At 39.0% G+C, this 14,186-nt stretch overlaps 1 protein-coding gene across 4 annotated transcripts in view; it reads left to right on the top strand.

Annotated features, from left to right (window-relative positions):
- SCUBE1 (signal peptide, CUB domain and EGF like domain containing 1) overlaps positions 1-14,186 on the top strand; it is a 216,020-nt gene that overhangs the window by 143,880 nt on the left and 57,954 nt on the right. The window lies entirely within an intron of this gene.

The raw sequence follows: 14,186 nt of genomic DNA, 5'->3' as shown, positions 1-14,186 counted from the left end.
GGAAGGTAGGTGCTCAGCTGTACTAGAATGTCAGTGGGTTTAGTAGCAATGTAATATTACATTGGTAATCTGCCACCGGCTGTGGCTAAATACAGCAACATTAATACATGTGCACAAATACATCTTTGCCAAACCCAGGTGATCTCATGGACATGTGTTGAGGAGACAGAAAGGTCCCTGCACCTCTCCACCTAGAGATGGGGCATTTTTACTGTGCAACACTAAGTAAGCCCTTCTTAGCCCCTGGCACATTGTTTAACTAGAGCGGTGTTACGCTGGGGTTATGTGACTGGATGCTGTTTAGGCAAACATTTCTTCTTCCTGCTGTCTCATTGTCATGGTTACCCAGCAATGTAGTGTGCTCCCTACTTCCTTGAAACAGGCCCCCATCCTTTTGCATTCAGATGCAGCAATGTGGCACTTACATGCTTAAATACTTGACTGTGTTGCAGTGGGAGCATCAGAAATGCCTTAGCGTTGAATGGTTTGTCCAGGAACTCAGCTCTGTAATCTTCCTTATCATTAAGCAATCTAGAAAAGAAGAGCATAAACAGAGAGACCAATGAAAAATGTCAGTCAAAGGACTGAATCAGAGTTTATTGAAATAAAAGGGAGTTTTTGCATTGGCTTTATTAGGTTGACATAGTAATTGCTCTTTTTTATCTTTCTTAATTGCAGCCGATTACAGCAAGAAAATGCATTTTAAATTGGTTTTGGATACAAAAAAGTGAAACCCTGAAAATTAATTACATCTTGAAAACGGAATTGTTTCTGTGAAGAGTTTGTTACAGAATGAGTTTCAATGAAGCAAAATATGTCATGTTTTGTTAAATATGAACTGAAAGGTTTAATTAAATTAATTGTTTAAAATTAATGTTTGACATCAGTTTGGTATGAGAATATGACTCAGATGTTGAAGGCTTTCCTCTCTTTTCATTCAGAACACACTAACACTAAGTGAAAAGCTCACAATGAACAGTTTAGCTGGCCAATTTGGCTTCATTTCCTGGCTACAGCATATCTGTGAACAGTTATGATTTCCTCCATCATTCCATTTGTCGAAATTACTTAAAATTTGTCCTGGGTTTTTTCTCTAAATTGGATTAAATTGACTAAAGCTTTTAGAATTGCATCTTGTCAGTCCCAATCAATTCATATGAACCTGAAAATGTTTCCTCTTTCTTTTTTTTAGAAAGGAACGCCAGAAGGAGTTGCAGGTTATTTTTGTTGTTTATTAGTAAGATGCAGTTGTTAATCTGGTACATCAACTATTCGCTTGCTTGAGTACTGATACTACCTTTCTTTGACTGTGATCAGTTAGATAAGTTTCAGAATGGTACTTTTTTTTACTGATTGCCTAAATGGGGGAGTTTTAGCAGTAGGAGTAATTACCTATGATGAACTCAGGTTTTGTTGGGTAATATGCCTGATCAACTTGACTTTTTTTTTTTACATGCCAGTAAAAGTTTGACAGTAAAATATATACCTGTGCAAGGTAACCTCTGTAAAATACATGCATCAGTGAAGTTGACACCAAGGCAGACAGAACTTCAGTGGCACATACGGCCACACTTTTCACATCATTTAAGTGTCTTAATGCCTTTAGAATCAAATCAGGTTTGGAGCAGGTCTCCTGAACTAAGATTTGTCTCATCTAAGAGGCAAATGCAAGACCAGCATAAACGAATTCATGTGAAATAACTTTTTTTGAGTTGTTTGTTTGGGGTTTTTTTGGAGGGGGGGGGCATTGTTCTAGTTTTCTTCCTTAGCTGTAAAGAGACCTCCTTGAAAGTAGCCACCCAAATACAAAGTTTTCTGAGGTTAGATTGTCACAGAAAATTCTTAGGTTTCTGTTTACCATTTTACCGAAGTTATACATTAATTTTTCATGTATGTGTAAGGAGCATTAGAGAAGACTGCTAAAATAGCATGCTGAAAAGTAACCTAAGTTCCCTGCTGAAGTGTGTAACTTCCATTTGAAGATGCACGGCCATAGAATTTGGGTATTTATCTGCATAACTTTGAGGAGCTTACTGCATTAGAATCACTAAGATACCATGCTATAAAGTTGGAATTATGTTCTCTGTTGAGTCCATTCACATACATCAGCATTTTAAATTAAAAGGAATTTAAATTATTTCCTCAAGAGTTGAAACTTCTAGAGGTTCCTTGTAGAGACAAATCTGTTCATAGCTGCCTGACTACTCCTACCTGAGATCCCCAGTCTACTTTCTGTGCATCTCCCATCAGCAGTATCCTCTAGTGTGATTTCTGTGATACTCCACACAGTGAAAGGAATATTGGTGCCTGCTCTACATTACATGGCAATGGTGTCAGTAAGTATTGTATTGGCACCCAGAGCAGGTCCTAGGACATACAAAAAGAGTTTTTTCCAGCTCACCTTTCTCTAGCAACCTGAAGATTTTTTTTTAACATGTTTGAGGAACTTAAGCATTATGAGCTATTAGCTATAACCCTCTCAAAAAAAGGGAAAAAACATACATGCAAGTGGTGTGGAAAAATGAAGTCAAATCAACTCCACTGCAGTTGGAGTGCTGTGGTACCAGCAAATGTCAGCATAAATGTCAGTCACAAGATTACAAGCAGCAGTGGATTTTTTGAAGAGGATGTCTGTCAAAGCCAGAAAGGGCAGAGACTTACTTGTCTTATTCCCTTTTCTTCTGGTTACATTTCCCTTGATAATTGCAGCACCCAAAATGGTTATTTACTTCTGTGGCATATCTTTAAGATAATTTATGTAGTTAATAGAACAGTTTATTCTTAAACCTGCTTCATACTATTGCTGCTTGATGCCAGAGTAATTTGGTGTACAGCACATTAAATCTTGTTAACATGCTGCTGATGGTGTCTTATATTCATAGTTTGGTTTGGAAAGTAGCATACGGAAAATGGTCCCTTAGCCTTTCTCTCGGTCAAAGGTACAGTGACGACTACAGAGAGCAGCTTTTCATTTAAACTATTAAGTAGATTATTTTCACCTGCTATGCATAAATAAGGCTATCTGGGTTGGATTGCTCTGGGATATCCCAGAGCAATAGTATACTCGTTGCTTAGAGTCTGTCAAAAGTAACTAAGGGAAAGCCAGGATGCTTAAAGATATGTGCATTGGGAAATAGCATGGAACAGCTGGCACCCTCTGAACTTACATCCTATTGCAGTAACATGCTCACAAGCATACACAGATAGTCTAATCCCAGCCTATGGGGTTTCCACTTTACTTGTCTTGAAAACATCTCTGTACTGGGCTCCATTCCACTTCCCTTCAGAGTCAGACCAGTGAGGAATAAGGGGATTCTTCTTGATCTCAACAATAGAACGAAAATATAAGAAAAAAGTGGATGTTAATACTGTGGTGCAAAGAGGCCTGTGTTCTCCGCTCACATGTAGAAGTTAACGCAGGACAAAGTTCCAGTCCCTTTCTGGTTTCCTTCTACCTTCTGTATCACTCCCTCAGAAAAACGTCCTACTCCAGAGGAATCAGACTTCTTTGATTTTTATCAATAGGAGGCCATAGCCTGTTTGTCAAAGCCAGTTCACAAACTGCCTGGAGTCAGGAGTGAGAATTTTAGAAGTTAGTTATTAAAGTATGCATTGTCTTTTAACAACCCTTAAGTGTTTACTGAAGTGGTTTATTTTGATCCATTCTTTCTCCCTGCTTCTCATAAACTTAAACCAAGAGTAATCTTCCCAATGGTCAAAGCAAGATCTCATTTTCGTAATTCATTATACAGCAACTCTACTTCCATCAGACCCCTTACACGAGTCTGCTTTCCAGCTACAACAACTTACCCTGCCAGTGTTTGTAACTAGAAGTGCATGCTCAAATATAAACAACATTTGAGTTTGCTTCTGTGTACATTTAAGTAAAGAGCTGTCAGAAAATAGAAGAGATCAGATATAATCACAAGCCACTACAGCCATGAATCAAAACAAAAAGTACTTTTTCCCTCTCCATGCTGAACACAAGGCAAATGCAAATCTTGTGGTTGAGTTCTGTCTTTTATCCTAAAAACAAGAAAAAATAGTCAAATACAAAACCCTCTTATATCTTTGTATGCGTAAATTGTATGACACAGAATGGAGAACGGACAGAGGAGTGTCTTTGCCTTGCAGAAGTCAGCACCTAAATGAATTCATGAACATCAGATGTGAAGAATGATAGTAATGGAAATGTGGGTCCTCCAGCAACTAGGCTAGTGCTTTTAGGAGGAACAAAACCAGTCATTTTCTGTACATGTGATGCACAGATTAAATGTGCAATTAAATGTTCAATTAAAATAGCTGAATTGTCTTTAAATTGACTTCTGACAAACAAGTTCTATCCATTTCCCAGTGCTTCTGCATAGTTAAAGCGTCATGAGAACGCATGCCATTTTCAGGAAGCAAGCAGATAGCTTCTTGGTAAAGGCAGAACAGTGTGAATCTCAGCCTGTTCAAGCAGTTTATGGAAACCAGCAGATTTTCTGGGTAGATGTTGCAGCAACAGGAGCAGCACAGGATCTCCCTTGTGTCTTCCCCTTTCTAATAATCCTTCTCATCTGACAAAACCCATATGGTTAAGAAAATAGAGGCTTTCGTGCCAAAGCAGCAACCAAATGCAGTTAGTGGGTGATTTAGGACTATGGAACAATATGAAACAATAGATGCAGCTGCCTAACCAAAGAAAAAAGTAACAAAACCAACATTACATAAGAGGAAAATTAGGACTTCTGTCATGAAAACAGTGGTCCTGTTTAGTGCTTGAGTAGTGACAAGGCTTCTGAGAACACACCCTTTGTAACCTCTTTGGGAAAGCAGAGGATTGTGTTACAGTGCAACCCAGTAAATGCTTCTACAGGGAATTGTTTGACATATGAATCAACCATATGCATGGGCTGTGCTGCAGAGATAACAGGTAGACTTGTAGCTGGTGAAAGAAGAAGACGCAAAGGAAATTTTCTAATTTTATTTGTTAGGCGTGACAAATGGGAGACTAAAGCCAAAAGGGAATATTAAATAACAGAGGCAGATTTGAGGTTGTTTTTCTTTTGGTAGGACTTAAGCAAGATGCAAGATCGTCTGTGTCCAAAGAAAACCTCATAAAGATCAGGACTGAGAGAACAAAAACTGAGTAACTGATGGAAGAGCAATGGTCAAGTTCAGTTTATCAAAAAAGCTGTTTAGTTTAGAAGAGATAGATCAGTCTAGGAAATCAGACCAGAGCATGAGCTCCCAGGTAGCTACAAAAACATTTTCAAAATATCTACCTAAATGTCAATGAGAGGAGTAAGCATTAAGGTCTGTCTGCAATAGCCTTATTGCTGAGGCCACAGTCATTTTATGTGACTACATCAATGTTATCCAGTCTCAAGACAAAGAACAAGTAAGATCGACCCAATGTGAGGAAAACAGCAGCAGCATCTGGCAGGCAGCTGCAGCAGTTCAGTAGAAGCTCGGTGCCATGTCCAGTGAGGGGGCCATAGTCATCTGGCCCATCACTGCTGCCCTGGAAACAGCTGCTTGAAGGCTTGCTAAGACTGGGAGGTGACTCAGAATTAGGATTCTAATTTTTTCCCTAGTTTTTTAAAGAAAAGAGGGAGATGACTGTTGTCGGTGCAGAGGCAAATCCGGCATGTGGTAAGATGACAGAGCATCTAACTGAGGGGCAGAGGGAGGCACAAAGAAAGGAGAAGGGTCAGAAGAGTTGGTGGTAAAACTATAGGTGGTGGAGGTGGTGGAAAGACAGAAGGATGCTGGTCATCAGCAGAAGATGTGTGGGATTTGGAGGAGGACAAGATAGAAAACTTGGTGGTAGGTGGCTGCAAGTGGTCAGAAGCCTCGTGACAGGATCAGAAAAATGAGCAATTGGTCACTGACTAATGGGTACATATGTCAACGGGGCATCAGAATGGTGAATTTTAAATATATAGGCATAATTTGATCTAGACTTTCTAAGAGAGAATTGAAGTTCCAGGCCATAGTGAAGAAAAATGAAATTATAAACCCATGGGATCTAAAAAAAAAATGAGAGAAAATGCAAAGTTTAGATACCAACACAGGTGAAATTTATCAGAAAGAACAAAATGTAATGGAAGACAAAAAAAAAAGAAGAGGGTGGAGAGCAGAATCCAAGAAACAAAACTGTAGATAACATCTGCCTTGTAACTTGCTGCAGGCTTACCTGATCCAGAAGGTGTGTGAAACTTTCACTGTCCCTTCCCTATTTGGGGAGGGGGAAGGGGGATTGCTGCCTTTTTTTTTTTTTAAGTTAAAGACATACAGTTCATTCCTCTGCTGTAGACTTGTTCATGACAGACAAATATAATATAACAGATTATCTTCCGTTAAATATTGCAGACTTGGGTCAGCTGCCATGTAACTCATTCAGTTTCATTCCCTCCCAAGGGTTCCATCTATCCCCACAAAATAAATTCATGTGTACTAAGTTAGGGGTTTTTCATGACTAGGCAATATCCCTGTTCCCTGGAAACTTGCAGTTGTTATTTGCCTTTGTGAACCTCCCCTTTGAAAATGCTAAATCCTTTAAATTAATGCTTGGGAGGGTCATATTTTGCATTTCAGTTGTTGAAAAGAGCTTCCATTTATTCAACAATATAAAGCACCCTGAGGATCAGCAACCACAGTTTATTATGTAAAAGTGTGCTGTGCTTATCGGTAATTTGGGAATTGACAACTCACATGATCATAGCTACCAACATTCAAAACTTGAAGTATTTTTTTCATTCTTTTATTATTGCTTTTTTTCATCATAAAATACAGCTTGTTTTCTATATAGCTAGATCCTGCTCTCAGTGAAGTATTTGTCTTTCCTGGTACAGAACAGACCCCGGTTGGTTGAAGTGATGTCTTCAAAAACTTTTGGAGGGTTACTTGTTGGTCACCAGCCAAATTTCTTTGATTCATTATCAGCTGTGAGACATTTGAATTATCACGGGCTAATTGTATTCAGCTGTCCTTTTCAGCAGGAGTAGCTTTATCATAGGAGAGCTAGCATACTCTTCGTGGGATTTTAGAGAGAGCATCCACATCTTCAACTGTTCTTAATACCAAATTTATTTTTTAATTTTATTTAATTAAATCAAACAAAATTTTTAGAAGCAAACTGAGATTCTTGGAAATAAGCACATAGCTTTCTTGAGCAGATAATAATTCCAAGGGGAAAAATAAAACCAACTATGAGTAAAGGTAAATTGATTTAATAAGATATGTCTAGGGATCCTTGTGTCTTGGTCCAATAGTGCACAGCTTGCTCACTTGCCTCTGTGTTCCTCATTGAGATTACATGGAAAAGTTGAATACTGTAAGAGCAAGGCCTTGTTTTTTAGTGAGACCTAGTATAGAGAAAATGCCCAGGCTTGTCAGCTTCCCAGTCTTGTCTGATTTATACCTTAAGAAACACTGAATTAGCTCCTTTACTGTTGCTGATGTGTGTAACCTTCAGCAACCCATATAGTTCTTCCATCTCAGCTTCTCCTGCATAAACTGCAGAAACACTAAACATAGAATTATTACGGTCATAGTGGCAATGAGAATAATTAGGGTAGATAAGTAGCCAGCCAGTATTTGCACAATTCTGTACCACCATTTTAACCACAGCCTCCAGGTCTGCATGTACTTGTGTGGTCATTGTTACCATCTGAGTATCCCAGAGTCTGACGTACTGGACTTTCCATGTGCTTTGTAAAACAGAAGGATGTTACCTGTTGTCCCCAAGTACAGATGGGAGCCCTAACTGCACACTTATTTCTCCCTGTCCAGTGTTCTATAACCAGCATTTTGATTGATAAAAATGTTACAGTAGAAGCAAAACTAACTTTATTTTTGGGATTCCTATGGCTTTTGAGGCAGGGAAGGGGTTAGTTTTTGCATTTAGCTCAGCCTAGACAGTAAATGACTCTATCCGTCTATTTCTTTATATTCTCCAGTCCACATTCTGGAGCCCAAGACAGCTTGCACTGTTTGGGTTTGTAGCATTGCACTAACATGTTTTTAAGTTTAAAAAAGAATTCAGTGTTCAGCAAAAATTTAAAATGAAAATCCTTTCCTTTCACATTAGATTTAGTAAATCCCTTCCTTTTCATAAATGAGGAATCAGGGCCTAAACTATTCTGACAGCATTTCTGCGTTTTTCACTTTTGAAGCTTTTTGTGTTTTATAAATCTAATTAACTGTAATAAGAAAATAATAGGACATAATGTTTGTTTTACAAGGTGATTGATCTCTTGGCAGCCTGGCAGACTCTTTTATTGATTGGTTGGTGGATAATGTCAGAGTGGATGTGTCCTGGAGGAGAATAGCTGACACCTAAATCCATACGTGACAGATTGCCATCTGTGTTGGAAGACAGGTTTCTTCGTGAAATTGCAAAGATAACAGGTGAAAATGGAGAAAGTGACATGAGGGAAATGTGTTGAAACCTGCCTCAACCTTTCCATGCTCTAAGAGCATTTACACAAAGCTCTGTATTTTGTGGGCTGCTTTTTTTCAGGGTGAGGGAGATTAGATTTTAATTACGCTCATTCCTGTCTGCCCATTCTAGTTTTAATTCTGTTAATTAGGAAAATGCCTTGCCCCACAACCTAGCCATAAGGCTAATTAAACAGAGAACCTTCATTTGCTACTTAGTGGAACTTCAGTTCAGTAATGTTTATCATACATTACAGTTAATAAGCACTGTGGGAAGGAAAATGACGATGTCACTGATGTGCAAAACTCGAATTAGAGGTGCTGTAATATATGCCTTATTTCATTTTCTAGCTATCTGATGCAGGAAAGTCACACACTACCCTGCCTGCCTCAGTTTCATATTTGTTAAAAAAGAATTAATTAAATGTATCTCTCCTGCAGAAGTGTAGGTTTAATGTAATGAAGCTGGTAAGCTGCTGACCTTTGAAATCCTGAAGTAGAAAACACTGGATAAATAGAATGATTCGCCCCTGAATCATGGAAAGCATGTTAAAGGCAATGAACTATGCAGTAGAGTGGTGGAACAGCAGATAACACTTCCTAAAGTGGAGACGGCCATACAGTTCTGCACATACTCACAAAATCTCCCATGGCAAAGCACTACTTGTGTGGAACATCCTGCTGTATCAAATCATTCAGAAGACCAGATTAAAATTAAAAACAATAGTAAATTTGACTCAAAATCTTTGACAGTAATTTAATTCATAATGTTTTGTTCAATTATAATAATCTATTGTAAAGTGTTGGTCCTGAAAATATCAAGTGATAAGTACCAATACCCCATCATACAGAGAAGGAAAGCAAAGAAGTGTTACCTTGCCCAAACTGCTAGATAAACACATTGTAAAACTGGAACTAGGATTTAGAACTCCCTGTAAACTACCAGACAACAGCTGGATCAACGTTTTCTGGAGGGAACAGTAGAACCTAAGTTCTGCTTTGATTTAGATTTTCTCACAGTGGCACTGAATCCAATGAGTCTGAGGGTATTAAATTATCTTTTTACCTTAATAAGATATCCCTCGTATGCATTATTTAAGACACGGTGGAAAATGTTATTTAGAGCATTGCAAGTGTAGCCTGATAGCTTTTGCTACGTTAACCCTGAGGTACTCGATGTATTTCAAGTTTTATTGCAAAGTGGCAGGCAAATATTAAAATAATTGCAATCTGAGTATTGGTGGCTCTGTATAATATTTGTAATGTAGAGCAACACATAGAACAGCATGTGCTTTGTGCACGCCTGCGCTGATTGACACACTGTCTAAGCAAGATATCCTGTTGGGTTGTGCGCTGGGCTTGGATTCAAGTGTGGATGAGTGAGTTTGTTTTTCTGTGCCTCTATTTCCCCACCTCTGACATGGGGTTAAAAAGTTTTGTGGCTGCTTTTTAAAGTACTTTGTGGTCTGCATGAACCAATGGCTGTGTCAACAAGGCAACACTAGTTACAAGGTTTAGGGGACAGTGGTGATTTGTATAAGCATGAGAAAAGAGAAGGAAAGAAAAGCAAAGCAAAGTTATGAAAGCAGGGAATAAGAAGAACTAGCAGACTAGCCCACTTTGCAGAAAATATGTCTATATTGATGTTCACTGTATGCAGGTAATAGCATTATTAATCCTAACATGTTGTCGTTAATAAAAGCAAGAAGGGTATGAAGTTTCTGTAATTATTTTAGGTTGATCTGAAAGTGTATTATTTTCTTGGAGCTAGGTAGCATTTTAAAACTGCAAAGGATTAGACAGACACAATCAGTTCAAATATTTGTCCAGCCATTGAAAGGAGAAGCCCCACTTCTGCCTGTGGTGAGGCTTTGGAAATCTCCATATCCATCATCGTTCAACAGCTGAGTGAAGATTGCATGTCGATTACCCTTTCAGTTGCCTTTAAGCAGCTTACGTGAAATGTTAAGTTCTAGGTTGCCTAAAATCCCTACTTTTTAATTTGTTCTCTGGCTTGTATGCAGCAAGGCAAATCTTTGCGAGTTCATATGCACACATGCACACATAGGCGCACACACACACCCTGATCAGAACCAGGTCCATCCAAATATGAATTATGCTAAGCAAAGCTTAAAAAGGTACAAGTGGAACAGGAGCAGTCATTCCCATTAATTTTCACAAGGACATGGAAAGAAAAATAACAGACTAGCTGTTTCCTCCAGTCAAATTGTTGCTATGCAACTTATCACAAAGCATCTGAGTTTCTGTTCTTTTATTTAAAGATGATTTGACTGCCTCCCTCATATTTTGAGGTCCTCAGAAAACTTAGGATAATCACATATTTCAGAAACATTTTATTTTATTTATTCCTCCTTCATTCTTCTAAAATTATTGCCCCTTCCATTCTTCTGAAATTAGCTTTTAAGTGTCAAAAAGAGTATGGAGAGCTTTGCAAAATAACTATAAAGAGAGGACATTTTCAAAGAGTGCTTGGGCCTGTGTGCCAAAACTGTGACTTACTAGCCAATGGCACAAGGCTCTAGGGTCACATAAGCAGGTCCAGAGAGTAATCGTGCTTGACTTCATCACAGCATCCGTCTTGATGCCAGGCCTTTGCTTGCAGGATTTGCCACGAGCCTGGACTTACATTTAACAACGCACATAGAGATGACAGCAAGTCACAGAAGCTGGTGTGGCACTTCACTATTTGTGAGCAGCAGGACAGCCCCAGGGTTTGTTTCTGGGTCCAGACAGGCCCACAGCTTTTGTGATGGTGTTGCTTAGTTCCATCTCCATAAATAAAAAATTATGATTGCTCTCTCCCCCAAAATATTACAACTTTAAAGAAGGTTCTAACTACCTTTGTTCAAACCATATGTTTCCTTTTGGGTTTTTTTTACTTGCATGGGAGAGTGGAATTAACCATTTTCAGGGCTAATGGGAGGCTTGAGTGTTTAGTTGCCTGTTATGTCAAACCTTCACCTGACGTGTTGGACTAGTAAATTTTAATGCTTCTGTGGTTTTTCATTGGCCTGTATTTTCCATCTCTGCATGTGTCTCATTTATGCTGGTCACATCAGTTGGTATTTGTAGCAGATCAGCAGCTTGTATGAGCAAGGTATCATTTAACAATATTGACACTGCATTAAGAGAAATCCTTTGGGATTTCATTGTTCATGCACTTAAAGCCCATCAGACCTCCTAGTCTGAAATGACGAGCACGTTGTCTGAACACCGATTGTGAGGGCATTTTACATACAACCACCCATGGAGCAATACGGTTCTACATATACTTTTGGATTCCTGAGGTTGTGGGGGAGCACAGCACTGTAGAAAGTCTGAGCCATTCTTCTGCAACCTGAAGAAATTGAATCAATTGAAAAGGAGCAACTTGAGAATTATGTTTGAAGACACCAGGTTTATGACTTCTCTGCACAGTCCCAATAATAGTCTGGGGGTATTTGACTAAATAATTTCAAAGCTGGTAGAGATACCATGGTGGGTCTCCACTGTGTTTTCTTTCCCTATGTGATAGGCAGATGTGCATACTGTCTGTGAAGTTCAAACAGGCGCTTGACAAGTTGGGGTACCAGTCAGTTTAAAGATAAATGGGGCCTCACCTTCTCACACAGTGGAATCATTTATTTTCACATAGCTCATAACATGAATTATTTATAGCTGTGGAAAGAAAAATAGTGGGGCTATAGACTTGGTGCAATTTCTATGAACCAGTTAGACATGATACGGTTGGATACTGCTCTCTTCCAAGTGAAATGCAGCAACGCAGTGCTCTCCATAGAGTGAAATAATTTTTACATGCCTTGTCAGTCGCGCTATGGCCATGGAAAGAAATACAGTGAAAGAAGAGACATTGGCACTGTTTGTGTTATTTAGAATGTTTTTGCAGCTAACAGTTTTGACCTCTATTCTGTTTTGATGGTCCTGGTTTCAAAAGGCCACGTCATGTTTTCCAGCTAGAAGAAATGAATAAATACTTTCTTTTCCTGTGGACTCTCCCAGGTTTTACCCAGATCCTGGTTCAGAATTATTCCAAAGAATTGCTGGTGTAAAACTGATATGCTGCATGGTCAGTGGAATTACAATGATTAACAGCTTCAAATCTGTCCTCTGAGGCCAGGAGGGTTTCATTTTTGTCCTTTATGGTCTTCAGAGACCCTGAAAAGAAAGTTAGTGAGACTGGAATTTGCAATTTAACATGTGAAATCCAGGGGCCATCATTTAAAACATCAATCCTTACTGCAGAATGGTGTTTGACAGGCTGCAAGTAATTTCTGCTTCAAGCAGTCTCAGGCAGCAGAGTAGCCCAAAGGTCATGTTGTTCTTATAATGGGTTAAAGATAACTTCTTCATGATGGATGACTACTCTGTGTGTTTATGATGCGTAATATATTAGTAATTTTAATTCACAATTCCATTCGTCCAGTGATTTTGTCAGGGCAAGCTAAACTATAGTTAGGTACACCTGTGCTGAGCAAAAGGAGAGGACTGTCGTAATCCATCATAAGACCTGCAGCACAGTCCCAGTTGCACAGACTGGAGCTGGGAGAAATCACATCTACAAATGGAAATGCCAGCCTGCAGGAACTGGGCCAAGAAGTCTTGTGTTTTCACTGCTGATCTTGACCTGTGCTGGTGATCACAGCTGGAACCAAACGGATTGCTGCCTCCAGTCTCATGCTGTTATGTAGAGCAACCCTCAGCATGTTCTTCACCAGATTTATCAGGTTGGGAGCCTGACATTATCTGTTCTTGCTAGCCTAATCACCAGAACTGAAGGACCACAAACAAGAAACACAACTCCTGGTTTCAGATCACTTTGAGAACTTTGTTACCCAAGACATAAAGATTTGAGCTGGCTTTGTACGAAGCGCTTGGGGCATAACACCACCACAGCTGCTACCTACCATTTTACCCTCATGCTTTTAATAGGACCGAATGCAAAAGCCACTCCTTTGCAGAAACAGAAAAGTAATGAGCAGTAGTATTAGTTCAGAGCGTCTCAGAGCAAATTTGCTTTCTCTTTGTCACAAATGCAACTCATAAGCACACCTTTATAACAATATACATTCTTTTTGCCTATTTGAGTAGTACATCCTCCTGAGCATATTTCTGTCAATGTCAGTGCGGCAAAGTGCCGTCTAGAAAAGACAGCTGAATTTGCCTCTCAGCTATTAGGATTTCTAGTTTAGTTCCTCACCTCTCTTGCTGCTGTTTATATTTTACATGATGAAACGTAGTAAGAGCAACACTGCTCTCCCATGTCAGTAATCGTATGTTTTCAAAAATGAATGAATGACATCCAACAGAAGTCATCCCAAATTCAAATAATTTTTAAATACACTCTTCATGCACCACCATCATGCTGTCTTCATATTAGCTCTTTTGGCACCTGGACTCGGATTTTCCAAGATTTACTTTTTAAATTGTCAGCTGTTACCTCAGCATATCAAAGCTCTTGCAGCAAGAGGCTTTTCAATGGGAAGCATCACTTTCCACTCGCTTTTCTGAAAGATCTTCTTTTGACTTCCCAAGGTGGGCAACCAAGGCTCTATGTCATATCACTTCTTCACTGTAAGCATCCTTAAAAATAACTGGGTTTTGGCCCTATTCTTCTCTTGAGAAAAAAAAATACATTTTTTTCTTTTTCAAATAAAAGTGTATCCATGGTATTATAAGTGTATTTCAAATGAGATTCTGTCATCTATTTTATATTTATTGCACAAGGATTTGTGAGTTGG

Source organism: Falco peregrinus, chromosome 6, assembly GCF_023634155.1.
Source record: "Falco peregrinus isolate bFalPer1 chromosome 6, bFalPer1.pri, whole genome shotgun sequence".
Classification (NCBI taxonomy): Eukaryota; Metazoa; Chordata; class Aves; order Falconiformes; family Falconidae; genus Falco; species Falco peregrinus.
Note: the sequence above shows the minus strand (reverse complement) of the source record. Positions and strands in the feature narration are given on the sequence as shown.